Source organism: Chiloscyllium plagiosum, chromosome 4, assembly GCF_004010195.1.
Source record: "Chiloscyllium plagiosum isolate BGI_BamShark_2017 chromosome 4, ASM401019v2, whole genome shotgun sequence".
In the NCBI taxonomy this organism is placed as follows: Eukaryota; Metazoa; Chordata; class Chondrichthyes; order Orectolobiformes; family Hemiscylliidae; genus Chiloscyllium; species Chiloscyllium plagiosum.
The window spans coordinates 10,658,944-10,668,642 of NC_057713.1; positions in this window are offsets into that span (position 1 = coordinate 10,658,944).

Consider the following 9,699-nt stretch of genomic DNA (forward strand, 5'->3'; position numbering starts at 1 on the left):
CATCTTAACCTCCTTCCACCTATCGCATTCCCAACACCCCTCCCCCAAGTTTCTCCTCCCTACCTTTTATCTTAGCCTGCTTGGCACACCCTCCTCATTCCTGAAGAAGGGCTTATGCCCGAAACGTGGATTCTCCTGTTCCTTTGATGCTGCGCTTTTCCAGCAACACATTTTTAAGCCCCTATATTAGGTGACCAGCCACACAATTGGCTGCCATCTCAGAGTCAGGCGCGTTATACAGCAATGCCACAGAGGACAAATGAAAAGCAAATATTTTTTGTGCACTGTCTGTCTGTCATCTGTTCTGCATTCGTGATGTGCCAGGTTCTGTGGCCATCACCTGTGGCTGTTGCAGCCTACCCTAAGCAGCTCCTTCGAGAGTTATCTCCTTCTTACACTCCAGTGTCACCCAGCTGTTTTCTCTTCCCTCCGCTATCTCCTTCTCCTCCTCCCTACTAGAGGAGATAACTGCAAGTGAATACACTGTGCCCCAATTGAATTTACAAACAATTCTGCTGGATTGCAACATCCTCCAGTCTGCAGAGTCTTTCATAAGGTATACCCCGATAACATTCAAAGGTTCAAGTACATCTAAAACTTGCCAGTGAGATGCCTCCTTTGTTGACGTTAGGTAAGGTTTGACCTCCAGCCTATACGTCTGCTCTTTCCTCTGACAATGATCAAAGACCAGCTTTCTATATGGTGTGTTCATGTGCACGGAACACACTATGGCTTCAGAGAAGTAATATTGCAGTAATTTGGATTACTATCAAGGTCAAAAGAGTTCAAAACAGTGGATGGGCTGCCAATTTCACTTTATTTGGGTCCAACTGCTTTGACAATTTAAAAGATTTCCGTTCACAGGTGAGGGCATCACATTACATTACAGTGTGGAAACAGGCCCTTCGGCCCAACAAGTCCACACCGCCCCGCCGAAGCGCAACCCACCCATACCCCTACATTTACCCCTTACCTAACACTACGGGCAATTTAGCATGGCCAATTCACCTGACCTGCACATCTTTGGATTGTGGGAGGAAACCGGAGCACCCGGTGGAAACCCACGCAGACACGGGGAGAACGTGCAAACTCCACACAGTCAGTCGCCTGAGGCGGGAACTGAACCCGTGTCTCCGGCGCTGTGAGGCAGCAGTGCTAACCACTGTGCCACCGTGCCGCCCACATTTATTGGCTAAGCCAACATTTATTGTCCATCCTTACTTGCCCAGAGGGCAATTAGAAATCACACAGATTGCTGTGGGTCTGGACCAAGTAAGAGCGGCAGATTTCTTTCCCAAATGGACATTATTGAACCAGATGGGTTTTCATGTCAGTCAACAGTAGTTGCCATTTGGCCAACACTTTATCCCATCAGTGGGTTGGCACAGTGGCTCAGTGGTTAGCACTGCTGCCTCACAGCGCCGGGATCTGGGTACTATTCCAGCTTCGGGATACTGTCTGTGTGGAGTTTGCACATTCTCCCTGTGTCTGTATGGCTTTCCTCCGGGTGCTCCAGTTTCCTCCCACAATCCAAAGATGTGCAGGTTATGTGGATTGGCCATGCTAAATTGCCCATAGTGTTCAGGGATGTGTGGGTTGGATGCATTAGTCAGGGGTAAATGTAGAGTAATAGGGTAGGGGAATGGTTTTGGATTAGTGGTGCTGGAAGAGCACAGCAGTTCAGGCAGCATCCGAGGAGCAGCAAAATCGACGTTTCGGGCAAAAGCCCTTCATCAGGAATAAAGGGGAATGGGTCTGGTTGGGTTACTCTTTGGAGGGTTGATGTGGACTTGTTGGGCTGAAGAGCCTGTGTCCACCCTGTAGGGATTCTATCACTGAATTCAAATTTCACCATCTGCCATGGTGTACAGAAACTTTAAATAGTTCCAGTGGTGAACTGATGGGGAACAAGACATGGGAAACCTGGTAAAGAGGAGCAGGTTTGTATGGTTAGAGAATGTGACAGTGCTGTGGCTGTAATTAATCTCAGCAAATGACTATTTAGTCTGACCGTTAAGAAAATGTGATAGTTAAGCAACAGTGCAAATTCAAGGCTGTAATATGGCAGCATTGTATGTGCTTGGGAAAATAATCAGCCCATTATTGTAAAACACCATATCACCAAGCTGGGAGTCAGTGAGGACTGCAGATGCTGGAAACCAGAGTCGAGAGTGTGGTGCTGGAAAAGCACAGCAGGTCAGGCAGCATCCAAGGAGCAGGAGAATCGATGTTTCGGGCATGAGTCCTTCATCAGGAATTCTCGGATGCTGCCTAACCTGCTGTGCTTTTCCAACACCACACTCGTGACTGACACCAGGCTGACCATAGTGTCTGATTAGGCAGATTCCCACCCATGGTTCTATGATGGCAGAACAGCATTGCTTCCAGAATTATTCATATTTTTAAGTATGTAGATTTTGATCAATCAAGTACAATGTTAAACTGAGGTCCTGTGTAAACTCAGATGGATATGAAAGTTTCCATGTGCCTATTTTGAAGGTAACTATAGACCAGTGAGCCTGACATCAATGGTGGGCATGTTGCTGGAGGGAATCCTGGGGGACAGGATTTACGTGTATTTGAAAGGACAAAGACTGATTAGGAATAGTTAACATGGCTTTGTGTGTGAGAAATCATGTCTCATGAACTTGACTGAGCATTTGGAAAAGGTAACAAAGAGGATTGATGAGGGCAGAGTGCTGGATGTAATCTAAATGGACTTCAGTAAGGTGTTTGACAAGGTTCCCCATGGGATACTGGTTAGCAAGGTTAGAGCTCATGGAATACAGGGAGAACTAGCTAGCTTGAAGGTAGAACACAGAGCGGGTGGTGGAGGGTTGCTTTTCAGACTGAAGGCCTGTGACCAGTGGGGTGCACAAGGATTGGTGCTGGGTCATTTATATACAGTAGTGACCCTGGAATCCGAACGCCCTATTGTTCGAACAACTTGGAATCCGAACAATTATTTTGAGAAAATTTTGCCCTAAAATCCGAACACATTTTCAGAATCAGAACAGCACGTACCATTCAGGTCGCACATTGTTTGTTCAGTTCGTCCCGGGAAGTAGTTGTGTAAGCATCCCTCGTGTGTCCATCACTAGTTTACCTCCTGTTTTCACCTTGATTTCTGCTGGTTTGTTTTAATTATCACCCTTGTACATTCACCATGGCACCCAAGAAGAGCAGTGAAGCAAATAAGTGCATTCACCATTAGCACTCCTCACTAAGGTAAATGAAGTTATTTTCACATTAGTACATTTATTTCTTGCTTTTATTCTTATTACTTGATATTTAGGTCATTTTCTCATCTTATTTTACCTTAACCATGTGTATTTGCAGTTAAAAGTGTCTTGAATTTTTTTTTTGGTTCCAGAAATGGATTAATTCACTTTCCATTATTTCTTATGGGGAAAATAGTTTCAGAATCCGAACTTTTTGCAATTTGAACAGTCTCTTGGAACGAATTAAATTCGGATTCCAAGGCACCACTGTAAATGATTTGGATGTGAGCATAAGAGATATAGTTAGTAATTATGCAGATAACACCAGAATTGGACATATAGTGGCCAGTGAAGAAGGTTACCTCAGAGTACAACAGGATCTTGATCAGATGGGCCAATGGGCAGGGGAATTTAATTTAGATAAATGCGAGGTGTTGCATTTTGGAAAAGCAAATCAGGGCAGGAATTATACACGTAATGATAAGGTCCTAGGGAGTGTTGCTGAACAAAGAGACCTTGGAGTGCAGGTTCATAGTTCCTTGAAATGGAGTCACAGATAGACAGGACAGTGAAGAAGGCATTTGGTATGCTTTCCTTTATTAGTCTGTCCATTGAGTTTAGAAGTTGGGAGGTCATGCTGCAAATGTACAAGACATTGGTTAGGCCATTGTTGCAATGTTGCGTGCAATTCTGATCTCCCTCCTATCAGAAGGATGTTGTGAAACTTGACAGAGTTCAGAAAAGATTTACGAGGATGTTGCCAGGGTTGGAGGATTTGACTATAAGGAAAGGCTGAACGGGCTGGGACTGTTTTCCCTGGAGCATCGGAGGCTCCAGGGAACCTTATAGAGGTTTACAAAATCATGAGTGATTTGGATAGGGTGAATAGATAAAGTATTTTTCCCAGGGTAAGGGAGTCCAGAACCAGAGGGCATAGGTTTAAGATGAGAGGAGAAAAATTTAAAAGGGACCTAAGGGGCAACTTTTTCACACAGAGGGTGGTGTGTCTATGGAATAAGCTGCCAGAGGAAGTGGTGGAGGCTGGTACAATTATAACATTTCAAAGGCATTTGGATCGGAATCTGAATAGAAAGGGTTTCGAGGGATATGGGCAAAGTGCTGGCAAATGGGATTAGACTTATTTAGGATATCTGGTCGGCATGGACAAGTTGGACCGAAGGGTCTGTTTCCGTGCTGTACAGCTCTTTGACTGTATGACTTGAGGGGGCAGACAATATTTATCTGTCAAAAAAGATGAATAGATGGATGGTTTAGTTTTAATCACACAATATTTTTAGGGAGCTTGCTTTGTGCAAATAGGTTGCAAATTGTGTTTCCAACATAACAATTCTTCAAAAGGTATTTCACCAACTGTAAAGCTCACTGGGACATAGTTAGATTGTGAAGAGAGCTATGGAATTGCAAAATCTCCCTCCATGTATTTGCTTTCCATTGTGTTAAAAAAAACAAGGGAATGGCATGGTTTGAATCACAAATGTATTCTCTATCCCTGCCTGGATGTCATTTTCAAAATGAGTTTCATACTCATGAGAAGAATGTGCAATCATGAAATGTCTCCTTTCAGAAGATCAGTTCCCTAAACAGAAGAAATCTTCCTCTCTTGATGCGCAGTGATCTTGATATAAATAGCTAGGGTCATCAACGTTCAAAGTGTGGTAAGGGGAAAAGAAATTATGGAAAGGAAATCAAAGAACAAAAAAACCTATTACTTACAATTCAGTTTGTTTCTTAAAAAGAAAGTATTGGAATCATAGTAAATGTGGATGGAATCATTCAACAGCAAAGCTGAGGGAAGGATCTTATGGCAGATTGAATCTGAATTAGCTAACAGAGATATTTGTCTGTAAATATGAAGAATAAATGAAGTTGTTATTGGAATTCCTACACAGATCCCAGTTATAGAATCATGGAGTCATAGAGATGTACAGCATGAAACAGACCCTTTGGTCCAACCCGTCCATGCCAACCAGATATCCCAACCCACCTGCCAGCACCTAGCCCATATCCCTCCAAACCCTTCCTATTCATATACCATCCAAATGCCTTTTAAATGTTGCAATTGTACCAGCCTTCACAACTTCCTCTGGCAGCTCATTCCATACACGTACCACCCGTCTGTGTGAAAAAAATGCCCCTTAGGTCTCTTTTATATCTTTCCCCTCTCACCCTAAACCTATGCCCTCTAGTTCTGGACTGCACCACCCTAGGGAAAAGACTTTGTCTATTTACCCTATACATGTCCCTCATAATTTTGTAAACCTCTATAAGGTCACCCCTCAGCCTCCGACGCTCCAGGAAGATAGCCCCAGCCTGTTCAGCCTCTCCCTATAGTTCGCCTCATTTAGTTAACAATTTATCAATTGTGACTTATCGCAGAAAACATACCTCAATAATCCAACCAAGGAATAGATTTGTTAACATTTCCAACAGCTTTACTCAAACTCCTCCATTTCCTGTTATGTTTGATGTTGTAATCCTGAGAAATGATGAACATGTCTGGTGTAGCTTGTATGATTTGACCAGGCTAAGATAAAACCTTATTGGTCAGGGAAAAGGCCATTCAACCCAACAGGTCCACATCAACCCTCTGAAGAGCATCCCACTCCCTTAACCTACAACTCTGCATTTCCCATGGCTAACCCACTTAGCCTGCACACCCCTGAACACTATGGGCAACTTAGCATAACCAATTACCTAACTTGCACATCTTTAGACTGTGGGAGGAAACTAGAACACCCAATAGAAGCCCACACAGACATGGGGAGGATGTGCAAACTCTACACAAACAGTTGCCTGAGGGTGGGATCAAACCCAGGACCCTGGCTCTGTGAGGCAGCAGTGCTAACCACTGAGCCATTGTTATAGAGTGTAAAACCCTTACAAGTCTTCCATGTTTCAAAATATGCAGCGAACACTTGCATAATGTTTGAAGTGTCATTCCTGTTGTAATGCAGGAAACATGCAGCCAATTTGCACACAGCTTGCTCCCACAAACAAGAAAATAAGAAAACAGGTAAAGGCCCATATCTTCCTGTTCCCAGATAATTAAAGACTGCTGGTCAACTTAAGTCATGTTGAGGTTGTACACAACGCTGGTGACGTCTCTTCTGGAGTATTGTGACCAGTTCTGGTCACACTCTAATAGGAAGAATACTACCAAGCTGGAAAGGATTCAGAAGAGATTTACCACGATGTTGCCAGGAATGGAGGATTTGAGTTATAAGGAAAGGGTGGATAGCCTGGGGTGTTTTCCACAGGAGGGTAGGAGGTTGAAGAGTGACCTTATAGAGGTTTATAAAATCATGAGGGGCATAGACAAGTTGAATGGCAGGTGTCTTTTCCCTAGGGTGGGGGATTTCAAGATTAGAGGGTGGCTTGAGTGATAATTTCTTTACAGAGAGTGGTTGCTGCGTGGAATGAACTCCCAGAGAAAGGGATGGATATGGGTGCAGATTAAAAAACATTTAGAAAAATATATGAATAAAAAATGTTTGGAAGGATATGGGCCAAGCTGAGGGAGGTGGGGAGATTATGGTCAGCATGGAATGGTTGGACCGAAGGGTCTGTTTCTTGCTGTATGACTGATTCTATAACTTGCCGAATTTGCTAAAATAGAAGGCTGTGACATTTCAATCAGATCCCCTCTCATTCTTCGAAACTCGAGTGAGTATAGTGTCCAATTGAACTAATCTCTCCTCTTAGGACAGTCCTGTCATCCCTAATATCAGCCTAGCAAACTTCTGCTGCACCCACTCCATAGTAAGTATACCCTCTGTTGTAGAAACCAAATACTCAATACTCATGCTACAGTCTCACCAATGCCCCATTTAATTGCAGTAAGTCATCCTTACATCTGAACGCAAGGCCTCTTTGAAGGTCAACATGCCATTTGCCTTCCTGAACCTACCTGTTTATATTCATTGACTCGTGTATGGCACAGTGGGCGGCATAGTGGCTCAGTGGTTAGTACTGTTGCCTTACAGCACTAGGGACCCAGGTTCCAACCTCAGGTGACTGTCTGGGTGGCATTTGTACATTCTTCTCGTGTGTGTGTGGGTTTGCTCTGGTTTCCTCGCACAATCCAAAGATGTGCAGTTTAGGTGAATTGGTCATGCTAAATTGTCCAGAGTGTTCTGGGTTGTGTAGGTTAGGTACATTATTTAGGGGAATGGGTCTGGGTGGGTTGCTTTTCAGAGGGTTGGTGTGGACTTGTTTGGCTGAAGGGCCTGTTTCCACACTGTAGGGATTTGATGACACCCAGATCTGTTGGTTTATCCACATTTCTCAACATCTCACTCTTTGAATAGCATTTTTGTTTCTCCTTGAAGGATCGGTGCTTGGTCTACTACTTTTCATTATTTATATAAGTGATTTGGATGTGAGCATAAGAGGTACAGTTAGTAAGTTTGCAGATGACACCAATGTTGGAGGTGTAATGGACAGCAAAGAAAGTTACCTCAAATTACAATGGGATCTTGACCAGATGGGCCAATCGGCTGAGGAGTGGCACAGATGGAGTTTAATTTAGATAAATGTGAGGTGCTGCATTTTGGGAAAGCAAATCTTAGCAGGACTTATACACTTAATGGTAAGGTCCGAGGGAGTGTTGCTGAACAAAGAGACCTTGGAGTGCAGGTTCATAGCTCCTTGAAGGTGGAGTCGCAGGTAGATAGGATAGTGAAGAAGGCGTTTGATATGCTTTCCTTTATTGGTCAGAGTATTGAATACAGGAGTTGGGAGGTCATGTTGCGGCTGTACAGGACATTGGTTAGGCCAATGTTAGAATACTGCATGCAATTCTGGTCTCCTTCCTATTGGAAAGATGTTGTGAAACTTGAAAGGGTTCAGAAAAGATTTACAAGGATGTTGCCAGGTTTGGAGGATTTGAGCTACAGGGAGAGGCTGAATAGGCTGGGGCTGTTTTCCCTGGAGCGTCGGAGGCTGAGGGGTGACCTTATAGAGGTTTATAAAATCATGAGGGGCATCGATAGGATAAATAGACAAAGTCTTTTCCCTGGGATGGCGGAGTCCAGAACTAGAGGGCATAGGTTTAGGATGAGAGGGGATAGATATAAAAGGGATCTACAGGGCAACTTCTTCACGCAGAGGGTGGTACATGTATGGAATGAGCTGTCAGAGGATGTGGTGGAGGCTAGTACAGCATTTAAAAGGCATCTGGATGGGTATATGAATAGGAAGGGTTTGGAGTGATATGGGCCGAGTGCTGGCAGGTGGGACGAGATTGGGATATCTGGTCGGCATGACGGGTTGGATCAAAGCGTCTGTTTCCAAGTTGTACATCTCTATGACTCTATGACTCTAAGTGTATTACTTCACATTTATACACTGGAGGAGATGGCTGAGATTGCTCAACTTACTGGTCCAGGCTTAACCCAACAACTTTCAGACTCAGTGGCAAGGTGGCTACCACTAGCCAAGCCTAACGCATCAAGACAGGGAGTCATAATGACACAAAGGGCGATAATTCAGCTTATTGAACCTAATCCATGCCTCTATAGCAGTTAGTCTCATTCCCAATCAGTTCCTGGAGCTCCCCAACTTTATTTCCTCCTAATTACCATCTCATTTCACTTTAAAATCATGAATCTACATCTCCATTGGCCATTAAGACTCTCTGAGTCAAAAGAAACTTTGCATTTTCCCTCAGGTTATCTCCATGTAATTCTTGCCCGAGACCTAAAGTCTGTATCCACTATTCCTTGAACCATGAGCTAATGGGAACTGATTTTCTTTGTCAATCTTATTCAGACGTGTCACAATCGTATAGCGCTCCATCAGGGGTGGTACGATGGCTCAGTGGTTAGCATTGCTGACTCACAGCGTCAGGGGCCTGGGTTTGATTCCTGCCTCAGGGAACTGTCTGTGTGGAGTTTGCACATTCAAAATAGGATAAATTGCCCATAGTGTTAGGCACATTAGTTGGGGTATATATAGGGTGGGGAAATGGGTCTGGATGTGTTACTCTTTGGTGGGTCAGTGTGGACTTGTTGGGCCAAAGGGCCTGTTTCCATACTGTAGGGAATCTAATCAGATCTCTCTTCAATCTAATTTGTTTCAAGAAGAATAACCCTAATTTCTACAAACTCTTTGTACCACTAAAATCGCTGGAGCTATTCCGGTCCCCTGTGTCTTTTCAAGGATCCTCACCATTTGAAGAAATGCCTTTGTAAGTTATTTACTTGTGGCTTACTGTAGACATGTGAGCTTTGCCCCAGTTTACTGTCATATTGGAACTAGCAACCATTCAAGCACATTGAAATGAGCACTCACATCCTCCCTCAGATGTGCTGTCCAAAGTGGAATACATTTCTGCTGCGTTTATCCCACTCACTGGACCCTCAATCTACCCTGATCCCCTGACATCTGCCCATCCTGCCCTCTCATTGCCACCTGTGCCCCTCACCCACCTTCTACCCTACACCTCTCACCCACCTCT